The sequence below is a fragment of the Acomys minous genome, assembly GCF_964271855.1.
Source record: "Acomys minous genome assembly, chromosome: 2".
In the NCBI taxonomy this organism is placed as follows: domain Eukaryota; kingdom Metazoa; phylum Chordata; class Mammalia; order Rodentia; family Muridae; genus Acomys; species Acomys minous.
Genome location: NC_140484.1, coordinates 107484510 through 107500666, shown reverse-complemented (window position 1 = coordinate 107500666; position 16157 = coordinate 107484510). Strand labels below are relative to the sequence as shown.

Below are 16157 nucleotides of genomic sequence, written 5' to 3'. Positions count from 1 at the left end.
ACACATATTAAGTTCCATGATCTTCTTAGTGAAGTCTGTTTTTGAAGACAAATAAAACATACAGAAAAATTTATAATTAAGTGGATTGATAGCTATCAGTAATAGTTTATCCATTAATAAGATTACAGAGCTAGGATTTTGATACATTCCCCTGTCTTATGTGCACAACTACAAGTTAATTTACTTTTATATTAAACAATTTAATTTAATGTGTGTGCTGTATGTGTAATTTAAATCACACATGTGTTTGTAGTAATATTACAATGCTGTCTTTTATTGCTCTTATGTTTGTGCTCTTGCTTCCTGGTGCTACCAAAATTGGAGTCTCTTTTTTTTTTCCTGAGGAAAAAGGCAAGTATTTTCCAGAACAAGTCCAGTACATACATTAAATTAAATTAAATGTTTAATATAAAAGCTAATTAGCAGGTTGTATCTTTAAAAAAAGTCCACTAAGCCAATTTAGTCTTGGGTCAACAAAATTCATCCAGAAGAGGCATTCTGGACTAAAAGTGCTGTAAAGAGCTTTGTTCTCCTCGGTAAAGAATGTTCATTTATGCCCCCGATTATCCAATAGCATCCTTCTTGGTTTGCAGCATAAAGCAGACATGCCTGGAAACCTTATTTAAAACTTTAGGAAAAGAAGTGAGGAAAAGTATAATGATATTAATGTGTTTCATTAATTGCAGGGGCTGTAACCTCATTTGCTCAATTGCCCTGGGGATACGGTTACTGCTTTACAGGAAAGAGAGTGGTAAATTGGGAAGCAAGAGTCTTTATGTTGAAAACAGAGCTTGGAGTCAGAAGCAGCAGAAAGTCATGTTCCAAAGACAGCCTAGGCTCTGCTTTGCCCATTTAAAGCTGCGCTAAGGCAGTGCAACAGAGGAATGCAAGGCAACGGGAAACAGCTGTAAAGTCCTGGGAAAAAAGAGGCCAAGTTAAAATGGAATTTCTGATAACCACATCAGCATTATCTTTCCCAGGGGTAATTGCCAAAACTGTGTTTGTTTATGGTTACTTGAAGATAAAGAAGAAACTTTGGACTGAGGGAGAAAGACTGCAAGTCCCTGAGAAACGAAAGTGTTTAGGATTCTCTTGCAAAGCTTGGAATGCATGTCAGACGAGCCTGCCTAGGGGGTATTTCCTGCCTAATTTTGCAGTCCTGCTGGGCAATGGCCTCAAAAAATCATGAATGTTAAGTTGTGCCTTTCATTGGTCAGACTTCTTTCTGAGTGTTGAAATGGGGCTTACTTGCTTAAGGAGACACAAGCTTGCAGGCTGTGATGTCTTTGAAATGAAGCAATGGTCCTCAGGGCAAGTGTCTCCAGACAAGCCTGGTAGCTTTGGAGAACGGTCATGGCACCTGGTTTATAAGCTTGTAGTTCATTCCCTTGTGAGTTGTAAAGTATCCAGAACTTTCTTTTGTATTACTTTATGGAGTTCCACAAAGGAAAAATAATGACAAACTCATGTTTGCGGTATATGGGATTTTCCATCATCTGGTTATTACTACAACCGCTGGCTAGTCTAACGAAGCAGCCCTTCTGACTTGGGGCTAGTGGGCCATGGTGGTGGTGGTGGTATTGCTTGTGTACTCTTCTGACTTGTGTGGTCTGAGGTATACAGAGAACACAAAGCTCTGTAACTTCTTCCCTGAGCACAGGTTTTGTAGCGTCTCCATTCATGCCCACAACACCAAACGACTATTTGTCAAATACATATCGAGCCCTTGGGAATTAAAATGGCCTCCGACTTTCCCTCCCTTTGAAAATGTCACATAGTGGCTGATTGGCTTTCACAGAGGCTGTGTGCGCTAAGATTTATTTTCATTCTTTCAGCTTTCAAAGAAAACAATAGTAACAATGTGGAAATGTACGTTGGCTGTGTGATTGAGCTTCATACAGAAGACAGGTAAAACAAGATTTCACTAAAAGTACTTATAAAAGAGTAAATAATAATTAGCCTCCTGCCTATGGGGCTCTGGACCAAATACAAAAGCTCACATGTAGATTTTTATCAGAGAGAGTATAGTAAGTCATACAGTGCTCAGGGTGACAGTGATTTGGTTTTTATAGGTTTGGGAGAAATACGATAGTAGAAGGTGGGTTTTGATAGGTAGAGACTAAGGACAGAAAATTTGGGATAGAAAAAGTAGGACAGGTGAAAGTATAGCTGGGTCAGAATGAATCTGTAGCTAAGGGCAGCAGGTTGGAAGAGGATGGGCTATCAAGAATAAGGCTCAGGAGAGGACACCCCTGAGGCCCGGTTCTTCCCGACAATAATTGGAATGCTGCAATGGTACACAAAAGCTACTGCAGATGAGCAAGGCAGCACTCATGGGTGGATAGAAGGAAATGTTTGCTTTTCTTTATCTCTCTGTCCCTGGCTTATTTCACTTGGCAGATTGTCCTCCGGTCCACCCCTGTAGCTCCAAGTATCAGAGTATTCCACTGTGCCTTCAAAGCATGGTTCATCTCGTAGCCAGTGACGATGCTCCGATGAACATGGAAGTATGCCTATATCTCTGACATACTGATTTTGATTTGAAACTTGTTCTAAAATGGCCATTATAAACTCATCATATGCTAGCGTCAGAGTCACACACACACACACACACACACACACACACACCGTGTAGGGTCTGCAAAACTTCACTGTGTGGTTGCGACATAAGGCAAACAATCCTGCAGGAGTAGTGTGCAAATAGTGTTGATTTCACGAATCGCTGGCCTGCATCAAGGCCTCATACATTCCTGGACCACAGTTTGAGAATCACTCACAGAAGATAAGAGCTCTAAGAGAGAGAGAAAGAACTCACAATTCAGCCAAAACTAGTGACACCCTTTACTGTCTCAGTAATGAGATGTAGCAACACATGCTGCCAAAAGCCTGCTTCATAGCTCATCAAATATTCAAACAGCCTGCCACGAGCTGAGTGCTGGCTACCTTCATTCATATTCTTCAGTCATTTCCAAACACACAGTCCCCAGTGGGATAGAAGGGATGGAGCCTTGGAGGTTTATGAGTGGCATTGGCGCCCTTCTAAGACATCCCGGGAAATGCCCTTGTCTTTGCTCTCCCATGAGAACACGAGGGGGAAGGTGTCTTCTATCAACAAGGAAGTGAAATACCTCAGACACTAAGCCCACTTAGTTCCTTCATCTTGGGCTTTCTACCCAAGAACTGGAAGTTATAAATTTCTGTTGTTTCTAAGCCACTCGGTCTTCAGCATTTTGTTATAACATACTCACCGTACACTAACATCCTTTTCATGTTTGACTTAAGAACTGTGTTCTATAGAGGAGAGACTGTAGTCTTTAAAGTTTTAGATAGCTAATTAAGGGATACACTGCAATTATTAGCACATCTGGAATCTGTACCAGGCCTATCGTATTTCATATAGAATATCTTAGACTTAACCTGAATTGAATAGAAAATTCAGCTTTTAATCAACCCCACTTGCAAATCAACAGGGCCAATATCGCTATTCATTTAATCCTAATGATATTCTAAAATGAGGGTGTCACTAGCTCCATTTGTACATATATATTCCCTTTACAGGGATGTAGTAGAGACAGTGGCAGTATCCAGACCCTTCTGGTGCCTAAGCCAGATGTGCTGCCTCTGGAAGGATCCCTATGCTAACTAGACAATAATCAAATACGAGGCAAGCTTGACTGAATAGAACAGTAATTCTATGTGACTTTTTTTTTAATCGTAGAAGAAAATGTCTTCTCTATTTATGACAATAGTCATTTTCAAAGATTTTAAATACTAAAGAGATCTGAATGGCACCTGGGCATAAAAAGCCTTAGAAGGCACGAGTCAGGAATAGACCCAGGTAGGAACTCCATGACAGAGGCAGGATGGCCAGAACTGACTTCACCACAGAGGGACACAGTTTACAGCTGCAAAACAACAGTGACCTCATTATTTGAAAATCAAGACTCTTTGTGTGGTTGCAAACACAAGTGGTCCCATTTATACCCACCCTCTCCTTGCCTTCTCTGGGTGCTCAATGTGATTACAAAGTGCATCTCTCCCCTTCCTCCTGTTCCCACCTGGAAGAATGCCTCAGGCTCTGTTCAAAGGCGGTAAGATGTCATCAGCCTCTGACATCGGCTATTTGTAATGCAGATCTCCGGGTTTTGCTACCTGGGATTGATGTTTCCAGTAGGAATGTACTTCATCATGAAGCTGCTGCTCAGTGGAAAGGAAGTAGGTCCCTTCCCAGTTTTCAGGAACCGCCAGAGATAAGAAAGCAAGACACCAGGACAGGGCACATAGGAGCCTGGTACCCTTGGGGCACCATCCAATAACGACATGACATATAAATGCACCTAAATCTGAGAAGTCTGAACTGAGGGCAGGTGACATTCCCAGGCTAGGGTGGAGGGTGAGTGGATATTTCTCTGCCTATACCAGGGACCAGTGGGGAGGCACAAAGCACAACCAGACGGGGAACTGTCTGCTTGGGTTACCATCTGAATTCTTAGTGCTATTTCTGAAAAGCCACACTTTTATATCTGGCTCAAGATGGTGGTAACTGGTCCTTCTAGAAGGACCAGTGCTCATTTCAGAAACAGGATTTGACTGCTGAAGTCCCTGTACAACAGGACAAGTCCAAACTGGACAGAAGCCTTTAGGGGTCTAGAAAGCACCAAGGCATACATGGCATACTGTGGGGGTGAGGGCGGGAATCATTTGACATCTGTCTTCCACTTAGATTGTATTCATTAATATTTTTCTTACAGAGTGCATTAGCATCCCTCGAGAGTTTTACTTACTGGTAGTGGTGTGGATGCAAACTGTCTTTACTCAGAGCCCCAAAGATCTCAATTATGACACCAAATCCCTGTTCATTTTCCAGGGAACTGATTTTTTTTTCTTAGTTTTGTTTCCGAGTATCTCTTGAGAAGGAGAATTTACTAAGATGGAGAGAGGAAGTTTAGCCATCACATGATCAACACAGAAAGTAAGAAACAATGGGGAAGTAGCTGTTTGTGGCCTCTCTAAATATCAAGATGCCTGGGAGTGGAGGCTGTATGTATTTTTCAGGGAGTCAGGGTTGTTTTTCCTAGCTCAAACAGTGCTGTCAATATTGTAAGTATTAATTGTAATCTCACAAAGCAGGAAATAGCTTTAAACTATGGCTTCAATCCACAGGCAGGGTGTGACAGTGCATTCAGCATCAGTGGGTTCCCAGCTAGCTAGAGAGGATGACTAGATACATTACACTGTCTTAAAACAATTACAATAGATACTGCACTTTTGTGCTTAGTCTGAACATTTCTATACATTTTGTTTATATTTAAATATTATTAGTGTGTGCCCCTTTCTCTCTCTCTCTCTCTCTCTCTCTCTCTCTCTCTCTCTCTCTCCCTCTCTCTCCCTCCTTTCCCTTTGTGTGTGTGTGTGTGTGTGTGTGTGTGTGTGAGAGAGAGAGAGAGAGAGAGAGAGAGAGAGAGAGAGAGAGAGAGAAGGTACTCAGAGGACAACTTTAGTAAGTCAGTTCTTCTCTACATACCATGAGTTATAAGATTGAACTCAGTTTTGTGTGCCAAAGCTTTTCTTTATCCACTCAGCTCTCTCCTTGGCCCCAAAATTTTTATTTCTAAAGTTAGGTAAAATTATTTCTAAGTTTTTCTTCACTTTGTCATCTGCTGTTGATGCCACTACTTTTCCGTATAAATTCTAGGCTCCCTTTAAGTAAAATGATTTGGAATAAACTTCTCCAGATGTTCTTTCCCAGGACAAATTTGGACAATATTTCATCAACATTCAACTTTGGCCTACCTTGGGAAAAGGCAGAAGCAGTCTGACTCTGGCACAGTTTAAAGTCTTGGCAAATCTACTGATGCGGATAATGTTTGAGCTGAAGGCGTCCTCCCAGAGTCTCATTTATGAAAGGGACACTCTGAACTACAGAATAAGTGCACATCTGCCTCTGCTTACCATACCCTGTAACAATGGTGCTTAGCATTAATGAGACAATTCTGGATACCAGACAGTCACTCTACACCACCAGAGCCTAAAGTTGTATATATGGTGTTTTCTCACTGATGGTCCTATAACAATCATAACAGTATAACATCTTACCATGATAAAAACACTCTATGAATTTTATCATGCATTAGAATTTAGCCTGTAAATTTTTTATTAAATATTTATTATTTACATATACATTTATATTACACACACACATACACATACACACACACACACACACACACATATATATATATATACAATAACTATCTACAGCTAGAATCACTAAACAATCAGGATTTATATAAATGTTACATTCACAGTCTTTTTGGCTGTTTGTATTTGGCAGCCTTGAAGAAGCCATCTTTCCTATCTTGGTGCCTCTAAAATTCTGAATGTAAGTCAATATCTATTTTATCTCATCATTATCAACTTAAAATATCTATCTAGACTAAAAAAAAAAAAAACTTCATCCCTAAACCACTAAGCCTAATTAGAAAACTAAACTATCTGGTCTTCAACCCCATCAGATGTTTAAGAAGGAATAAAATTAATTACCTGAGTAAACAGGGAGTGCAGGTTAGCAGCTTCCAAAATGAGAAGATGACAGAGACATTTTGCTGCCTGAACAGTCCCCTAAAACTCTATAATGTTAGAGCATGAACTTCAGCCTTCTGGTCCAATATATCTGATAGACATATTTGTGAGGCAGGAACTATTGAGGACTTGCTTACCCTGTCTTGGAAGAGTTTAGCTGTCAACCCTGCCTGCTTCCAAGCTTGCCCATTTTTAGGCAGACTTCTGTCTGTGGCAGAAACGAGGACATTTTGCCCAGTGGCTTGTTTGCCACATTTGACTGACACCCCATTTCCCTTAAGGGGAGTTGGGTAGGTTTTTGGTTGCTTTCTTGGGCTGTAGATGTTTATTTTCATTGGGAGCTGATTATAGGTTATTTTGGGTCTTATTTAGACAGAAAATAAGGTTGGGTTCAGGAATAAATCTCCTTCCCCTTATCTTTCATTCTTAAGTTTGCAGATAGGGGTTGAAAATAAAGAAGGAGGAAATACAGAAATACATAGGGATGATAGGACAAAAAGTCGATTAGTGACTGTACTCAGCTTAATGCCTTAATTGTTACTTACAATGATATTTTTAATTCACTGGTATAGAATTTTGTATATGGATGCAAAGTAAGTTTAATTTTAGATACAGTGGTATACAATTCAAATTTAAGATTATTCTTCACACATTATATGTATTTCTACTCTAATATGTAGTATTGTACCCACACAACTCAATTATAATACAAGATTTACTTCCAATACTTTGAAAGTGCTACTACAGTGTGTTTAGAATAAGTAAGTTATACAAGCTAATTGTTAGCTGATCAAATCATTGTCATATCAATTACTAGTCTATTTTTATCACAAGAATATACATCCTAAGTGTAACAGACAGATGTGATTCTATAGAAAGATAAGGCAAAATAGTAAGATAAGGTCTTCAAAAACCTCAGAGACATACAGAATATGGCATTTAAAGATGTTCTTATTATTTCAAAGATACATTTAAAATGAGGCAGGTCAACTCCTGGCAACACCCAGCCTACCTCCAAGAAGATGATGAGCATCTTCCACAAAGAACCACCTTGTGGAGATGGCTTCAAAAATTTTTGAAGTTTGTTACATGGTTAGGGTCCTTTTTCCCCCACACACATTTAAAGAAAGACACCAGTGAAGTTACATAGGGAATAGCTTTATTTGATATGAAAGTTACTGCTCACAGACAGAAAGGGATCTTCTGAGGATCAGATGTGGCTCTTGGCAATATTTTACGGAACATTACTGGGAACTAAGATCAACAGTGACCCTGATCCTTCACAGCGCAGAGTTTCCTTTACCATTCATTAAATCCTTTGCCTTCCTTCCTGTAATGAGTAAAGCATCTTCCCTTCTCTCTCAGAGCCTTAAGGATTAAGGGCTCACCTTCTCTGACTCAAGACAGAAAACTTCTCAAATATTAAGACTTCAGGGACATCTAACAATTTAAGAGGAGTAAGCTAAATTAGCTTAGCTTTACAATTCTTAGTGTGTTTGTCAAGACATACATATATGACTTTGTGCTTTAGCATCTCACTCCCCCCCCCCACACACACAGGACTTTGCCTTGGCTCTCTTGGCTTCTTTCCTTTATATTTTTCCTGGTCCCTGGTCCCAGTGTTTCATCTCTGTCAAGAGCCAAGGGCGTCCTGAGTGAATGTGTACTGTTGACGTAGGCATAGTCATGAAAGATCAATACTTCAAATCCAAAGTTTTTTCAGCCTGGGTCAAACTCTGAAGAGCAAAGCCTTCCTCTGGTTCAAGTGCACATGTTTACAAATGATTGGCCACTGTTTGCAAAATCTAGCCATTGTAGCTTCTTCCTCATCATGGATTTTTATAGCCTGAGGCTGCTCCCTATGGAGCTGTGTATCATAAATGACCTGTGCTTCCTTCAGAGGTGCTCTGGAAGCTGATGTCCCTCCATCAGCTTTTTCTGTGCATGTATCTGTCATTTCTGTAGTGTTCCTCCTTGCTTTATCACTCTTATCCATGCCTGTAAAGGACTCACTCAAGCCACAAAATGACTTGGTATACCCCCAAACCCTTCCTTGTCTCATTTCTTTGGTTTCATGTTTCTGAGGGTCCACATTGAAGACTGGTCTTCCTGCCTCTATGTAAGCCTCCTGGCTCACAAGGAAGACAGGTAAAAGAATACATTTCCCATACGTATACCTCTATAACAGTAGGAGCCTCGTCTCCGACTATAGAGTTAATATTTTGTCTTTCTAACATCAGTTAAAACAGTAATTATAAAACCATGAACACATATGAAATACACATCTTATTTCAAACTATGAAAATTATCCAGTGAATGAAGATTACAAGCCAACAGATCCCATTACTAGATGGTAATACATATTTTCCCTGTTTTTTTGTACAGCCTGCTGCATGCAATAGGTGTTGAAGAAATGATCGAGAAAATCCATGACCAAAGAGCGTGTACAGAAAGCATTACAACAAAAGTTCATGCTCAATCCTCTGGTGTAGTGAGGACAATTAGTAAAAAGAAGAGGAGAGTAATTCTAGAGGGAATGCAGAGTTGACAAGGAGTAAAAACAGAGCAGTAGCCGAATGGGGGACAGGTCGTCCAGAACATGACTCACATTGTACCCCTTATGAAACAGTGAAGAGAAGGAGCTGAATTTAAGTGACCTTGGAAATGTTCTGTTATCAGATCACATGACCAAAATTTGTCACGCATTAACTTGGAAGTCTTGATTTAGAACCCAATAGAACTTACATTCCTCTAATGTTCAATAATAACATAATAAAAGCATATATATATATATATATATATATATATATATATATATAAATGCTGTATGATTTGTGTGAGAGTTATTTGAGGACAACATTAAATAGTAACATTATTCTGTGAATTGGATGCAGTTTATCATTGATGTCATTGATGAGTTCTCAAATGTTGATTACTAATTCCAAATAACCTGACATTTCAACCATTACCCCTGACTCAACAGCCCTTACCAGGAACCATAGCTAAACACAGTACAGTACATCCTAACATATACTTTGAAGACTCTGGACTTTGTTTTCACATTTTACTTAGTTGGTGATGGGAATAGAAAAGTTTGAGGACAGGAACTCTGAAGGAAGCAACTCTGGTGGCCCCTTGATCCCCTGCCAAAGCCATTCCCCTCCTGCTTGTCAGAGACAGTAGATCCTACATTCCTTCCCACTCTGTCTGTGGCCTCCATTAGAGATACCAACAGTTACTAGATAAAGTTAAAGACCCATGTAGTGATCTTCACACTAATTGGACTGTAATATATAGCCTCGGTCAAGCACAGCTTTCTCAGACGTACTCTCTCCAGACAGCAATCAAGCCATTTACAGAAGATGCATTGGCTGTTGAGACCCTAGAGTAACCTCATGCTGCACTGGCCTTTTAGCGGAGAACACAATTAATTTTGATACTGAAGGGCAATTAAGTGTGGTTGAAATGAGGATATTTTGGAACACAGAATGTCAGAGATTGTGGAGGACACATTTTTGCCTCAAATATTTCAGAAGCCAAGAGGCACACCCATCACTTGTTATTCCATGTCCAGTTGCCAAATTCCCATTCCATTTCAGTACATGTGAACTGAAATGAACGGCTGTGTTAGCCGTGTTGCTATTCTGAAACCTTGCTTACATCAACTATTTAACCAGCTGTAGCTCTGAAAACACACGTTGTGTCTGGATACCTGTTATGCATTTGGAAAAACACCTACACAGACTTTTTAAAACACATGTGCCCCACTGTGGATAAGACACCATGTGTTACAACTTGCTAAAGCTAATTTCAGCCAGGAGAAAAACTTCCCAGAAAAACAAAAGTATATCTGGTTAAATATAGGACATTTGAAGAGAAAGAGGAAGATGATATTGCAAAGCATTTAAAGGAGAAAGGATGGAGTGTTGTCCAGTCAATCAGGGGATAATGGGGGAGAAGTGGAGAAAAACTGACTGCAGATTTGGGGGAAGCCTGTTCAAGTGTCACTGGGCCATTCCTAAGTATATTCTAAACTACCAATCTGCCTGTGGTTTTACTGAATTTATTGGTTATATGCATTTTTTCATTAAAATCTGCATTCACCTCATATCTATCTATCTATCTATCTATCTATCTATCTATCTATCTATCATCCATATCTATCTGTATATCTGTCATATCTATCTATCTATTTATCTATCTATAGATTTTCTTGTCAACTTGTAGAATGTAGACAGCTTTATGAAGTTGATACTAATATTTTCTGAATACATGAATGGCAAATATCTGTCCACAGGTCATGGATGTCTTGATGATATCAGCATATGATCAGACTGTGGGTATGTGCTGGTGGACTCACACCTTGAGGTCATTAATTGGAATTCGATATTACTTATGCTATAATCAGCAAACTTCATGAGTTACATTCTCTTCAGTAGTGTTTTTAATAGCAGCTGGTTTTGGTCAGTTGCATATTATTTTCCTCCAATTCTTCAAAGCTTGGCGCTAAAGAGGTGACTCAGTGGGTACTTGGTGTGCAAATGTGAGGACCTATGTTTGGATCTCATGTCTCACATGAATCTCGGGCATCATGATTTGCACTTTTAACACCTGCATAGCAGAGCAGAGACAGGTGGGTCACAGGGGATTGCTGCCAGACAGTCTAGCTAAAGCGGTAAGCTCCAGATTTATTGAGTAATTCAGTCTTAGAAAACAAGGTGGAATGTGATAGAAGGGAAAGAGAAGAGGGGGTAGAGGGGAATGGAGGGTTCTTAAAATTCATTGTTCCAGTGAGTATTTTGATGCTTGCTGAAGGGCTCCTTTGAACATGCCTTCAATGCTTTGGCAGGGAGTCTACCAGTCTTGACCTAAAAAAGAGCATAGGAAAGCAGGCAGGAAGAACAGAGAAAGGAAGGAAATAAGGAAGGAATATGGGCTGGCAGACCTGGCTAGATTTGTGAATGGCACAAACCCTACTCTGGTGGGTAGAATGAGACTGGCCCCCAGAGGCTCGTATGTTTAGGTACTTTTCCTCAGCTTTTGGTACTTTTCGGGAAAAAAAATCAGGAGGGTGGCCTTGCTGAACGAGGCGTATCACTGGGGGACAGAGTTAGAGGTTTCAAAGACTTGTGCCTTTCCCTGTATGTTCTCTGCCTCCTGCTCCCAAATTAAGATGTGTGCTGTTAGCAGTTTCTGTGCCATAGCTTTTCTCAAGTGCCATGGAGTCTAACTCTCTGAAACCATTATCCAAAGTGAATGCTTTTATAGGCTCCCTTGGTCATGGGGCTTTGTCATCACAGCAACAGAAAATTAACTAAGACACCTGCCAACATATGCATTATGGGGCCTCCTGGAGGAGAGGAAAATGGTCCAATAAGCATACAAGAAGAGAGACTGGATGACTATTATTTTTAGTGTAGGCTACTCAGTTTCACGTGGCAATGATGCTCAGTGTAGGTTAGTCGTTTCTCCAAGCACACTATTTTTTTCCTAGAGATGTTGCTAAGAGGAAAGTTTAGATATGTAATGCCAGATTATGTGGGAATTTATTTTCCTATCATGCAACAAACTCAAGTTCTTTCTGAAAATTAAAGCTTTAAAAAGAAGCCCCACAACTTTCCATATGTATATTAACAAAACCCCATTGATCTGAAGCATCACTGGGTGTCTTAGTCAGGGTCTCTCTTGCTGCAGTGAAACACCATGACCAAAAAGTCAGTTGGAGAAGAAAGAGTCTGTCAGTTTACATTTCTATATTGTTGTCCATCACCAAAGGAAGCCTGGACAGGAACTAACACAGGACATGATCCTGGAGACAGGAGCTAATGCAGAGGCTACGGAAGGGTCCTTTTTACTGGCTTGCTTTCCCTGACTCAGCCTGCTTTCTTATAGAATACAGGACCACTAACCCAGGAATAGAACCACCCACAATGGATTGGACCCTCTCCCAATGCTTATAACCTGTCTCATAAAGCAAAACAATGGAGGAGGAAAAAGAGGAGGAGATGGAGAGGGGCAGAAGAAGGAACAAGAGGAGGAGAAAAAAACAACAGAAGGGGAGGGGGAAGAGTAAACTACCAGAACCTAAAGACTAAACACTGAGTCCGCAAAATAAAATGTGTTGAAGAGACAAATCCATACGGTTGAAATTATATTCATGCTTTCCATGACGGAAGTCGGCTTGTAGGAAGCAATAGCCAGTTGTAAGCGTGCATGAGTTCATGAACACAATAAACTCTATGAATATACTAGAAATATAACTGAAAATTACATGTTAATTTATTAAACCAGTAAAGACTTATCTAAATAAATATCTTACTATAAAATATCAAAGCAGTCGTCTCTCATGTTGTGTTAGGATGCTTGTTTGTGTTGTTATTATTGATCAAATTAACCTAAAACTCTCATTAATTTACTGTTTGAAACATGCCTATAGGTAGATACCTTGTCTTTATTCATAGATAACATATTTGAAAGGTTTTCAAATGTACATGTAGTAGGCAACACATTAGGAGAAGTCCTGCTATTGTTAGCTCCTCCATATAGGAAAATTGCAAGCCAGAGGTAAAGATAGTTTCCAAAGTCCATGGAAAATTTCATAGGAACAATGATTTAGGGTAAGAAAGCGTCTTGACTGTGAGGATGGAACGAGAACCATCTATGTGTGACACTCTAGGTTGCTTGTATCTGTGATTAAAAACTTCCAGGAGAAGACAGTCTGGGATTCAAAGCCTCATTCCTCACACACCAGGAGGTCTGCTGCAGGGGCTGTTTCTCATCAGAAAGCTGATGAGATTCATCACAGAACAGCTTCCGCGGACCACGCTCCCATCACTCTGATTACCATCTCGGGCCACTGTTTTTGATCTTGGACTTGCTGTCACCAGACCCATTAGCACAAACAGATTCATGGATGCCTGTCTCTAAGTGGTTCTTGCTCATGTTCAAGAAAGAGTCTTATATTAATCTTCTGTTCTGACTAGCTAACAAGATAAAATAAATGCATCTTTATCAAGATAATAGGAAGTCGGTCCGGCTGAAAACATCCGTGCTGTGGAGATCCTCGGCATTCAGGGTAAGGAAGGGATACATCTTGCACGTTAAATCGCTATCATAGCAAGATGCGGGTGGCATGGGTACATGACTAATCCTGGTAGATTCTAGAAAGGTGTTTTCAGGTGAAGTGCGCACAGGCAATTCTCATCATCCCACAAGTGACTTTTCCTTCTTCTACATCTTGCCAGTGAGGTCTCAGAAACTAAAAACGGGAAGGAATGACTGATCTTTAGGAACTTTGGTAGTGGTGGTGGTGGTGGGGTCCTTGTGAAGATCCAACTTGTAGATTTCTGATTTCAATAACCACGAGAAATCAAGGATTTATTTCAGCCATCATTTTGTAGAAATCCCTGTGTCAGCTGTGTGGAGATTATTTCCTTACTTCACTGCCCTTATAAGCAGCGTCTTTAGTGTGTTCTCTTTCCACTATCTGGTGCCTTGTCAACAGTGAAATGAGCAGGGCACCTTCAGGAAACCTGAACGGGAATCATTGCCAAGTGTCCATATCAGCTGCTAGGGTGACGGGTCTTCATCCTCCTTGGACCTGTTTCTCCTGCGCACGTCCACAAGGTTCAGTATTTACTGCTCAGAATTCTAGATGTCAAACGAGAAAGCCCTCATGCTCCTCAAAGGATATGGGAAAACTCCGACTGAAGTATTCTGAATCCATTGGTTTAATTTTCTCACACATTTGTCTGTTCATCCCCCCAAATGGGAATGTTAACATGGAGGTAGTCATTGTTAACTCTGTAAACCCTGCATATAATTATCCTTAGCTTGGTAAGACTTGGCTCTCAGTAACATCATCTTCTAGAGTGAAAAGAAAATGTAAAACTATACTCATGTTTGCTGAACAACATGAGCATATTATAAGAGATGATAAAAGCAATAGGGTAGCAAATATTTTACAGCCTAGTCGTCTGTTAACACTGTCAAGTATTGGGCCCTTACTGCTCACAATGCCATGCCGCACTTTTATAAGATACAACACACTTAGGGTTGTTTAAGCAGCACTTCCACACACAGCTGTTGGGCATTGCAGCAGCTACAGTGGGATCCGGATGTAAGACTTTAGGCTCCATTTTGACTCTCCAGACCCTCATCCTATGGGCTGTCCATTGCTTGTGGAAAGGATGATTGACTGAACATGTTTAGAACTCATGAGGGCCTTTCTCTCTGCCGGTACATGATGCTCAGCCTAGGGAGATGACTCTAGCTAAGATCAAAAGGAAAAGAATGTGAATGTGGAATAGAAACCTGTAGAGGGGAGAAGAAAGGCAAAGATGCAGAGGGAAATAAAAGAAAGTGGAGTGAGGTAACGGGCATTCATGTGTTCATGTATAAAAGTGTCAAAAATAAATGTAATCAACAGACACATATTAAAATAACAAACAATAACAACAAAAATTATTGTACAAATACTAATACATTGCAAAATCAAAACTGAGTGATATCTGGACACCTTCATGACCCAGTTCACTGCCTTGCATAATTTCCTTGATTTGGTCTAGATACCACACTTTAGATCTCAAACAGCAATTGGACCATGTTTTTTTTTTTTGTTTGTTTGTTTGTTTGTTTGTTTTTTTATCTAAGCTGAGAATTCTTTCCAGGATTCTCTATATGGCTAGTTTGCTGGACACAAATTCTTTTAGCCTCTTAATATCATAAAATATTTTTCTTTCTCCTTCAACTATGGTAGATAGTTTGCTGGGCACAGTAGACTAGGTTGGCATCCATGGTCCATTAGATCTTGGAGTACAATGTTGCAGGCTCTTCTGTTTTTTAAATTTTCCCCTGAGAAAACAATGATTATTCTAGTGGGTTTCCTTTACATTTGACTTCTGTTTGCTCACTTGCAGCTTTTAGCACTATTTCTTTGTCCTGTATGTTTACTATTAAAAAGAGGATATGTATGGGATGTTGTAATTCTTAATAATATTTTTGAATGTTTTAAAGTTTTAAAATATATTTATATGTTATAACATAGCTCTCAACATTGTACCTGTACAGTGTCATCCAAATCATACAGTCTGATCAATTGTGACTTCTCTCCACAGTGGTCCCATCCACCGAAAGAATCACCGTGTCACCAAAACCTGCAGCTTTAATCTTCTCTCAAGGATGGCCCTGCCCAGCTTTAGCCTGGTGTATCTTATGACAGTGGCTTTTTGTGCCTTTCACCCTGTCAAAGAACAGTGAGGATGAGGCTCTCTTTGTCTCTTTGACTTCTCTTCATTAAATATCATTTCTCCCCTGCTCTTGTCCAGTGCCTTCTCACTTCTTTCATGAGTTTCTAAAGATACACTTCCATTATTCCTTTGAGATAATGCCTATTTGTTTCCTTATTCCATGTCTCTTCTTCACACACACACACACACACACACACTTACACGGGCTGACTCTAGTCTACTGATTTACTAGTATGTATTTGCTTTTAAATTTACATTCTCTTTTTAACACTTATATTTTTAGAAAATTAAACAGAGCTTTGTTGACACTTTTGTTTTAAACTCTAT

At 39.9% G+C, this 16157-nt stretch overlaps 1 long non-coding RNA gene across 1 annotated transcript; it reads left to right on the top strand.

The window, feature by feature from the left end:
- The first annotated feature begins 13335 nt into the window (after positions 1-13335).
- On the top strand, positions 13336-15897 carry LOC311592885. The gene is made up of 2 exons (XR_014777533.1): positions 13336-13657; positions 15699-15897. It is a non-coding gene; the product is annotated as an uncharacterized lncRNA (long non-coding RNA).
- The last annotated feature ends 260 nt before the right edge of the window (positions 15898-16157 follow it).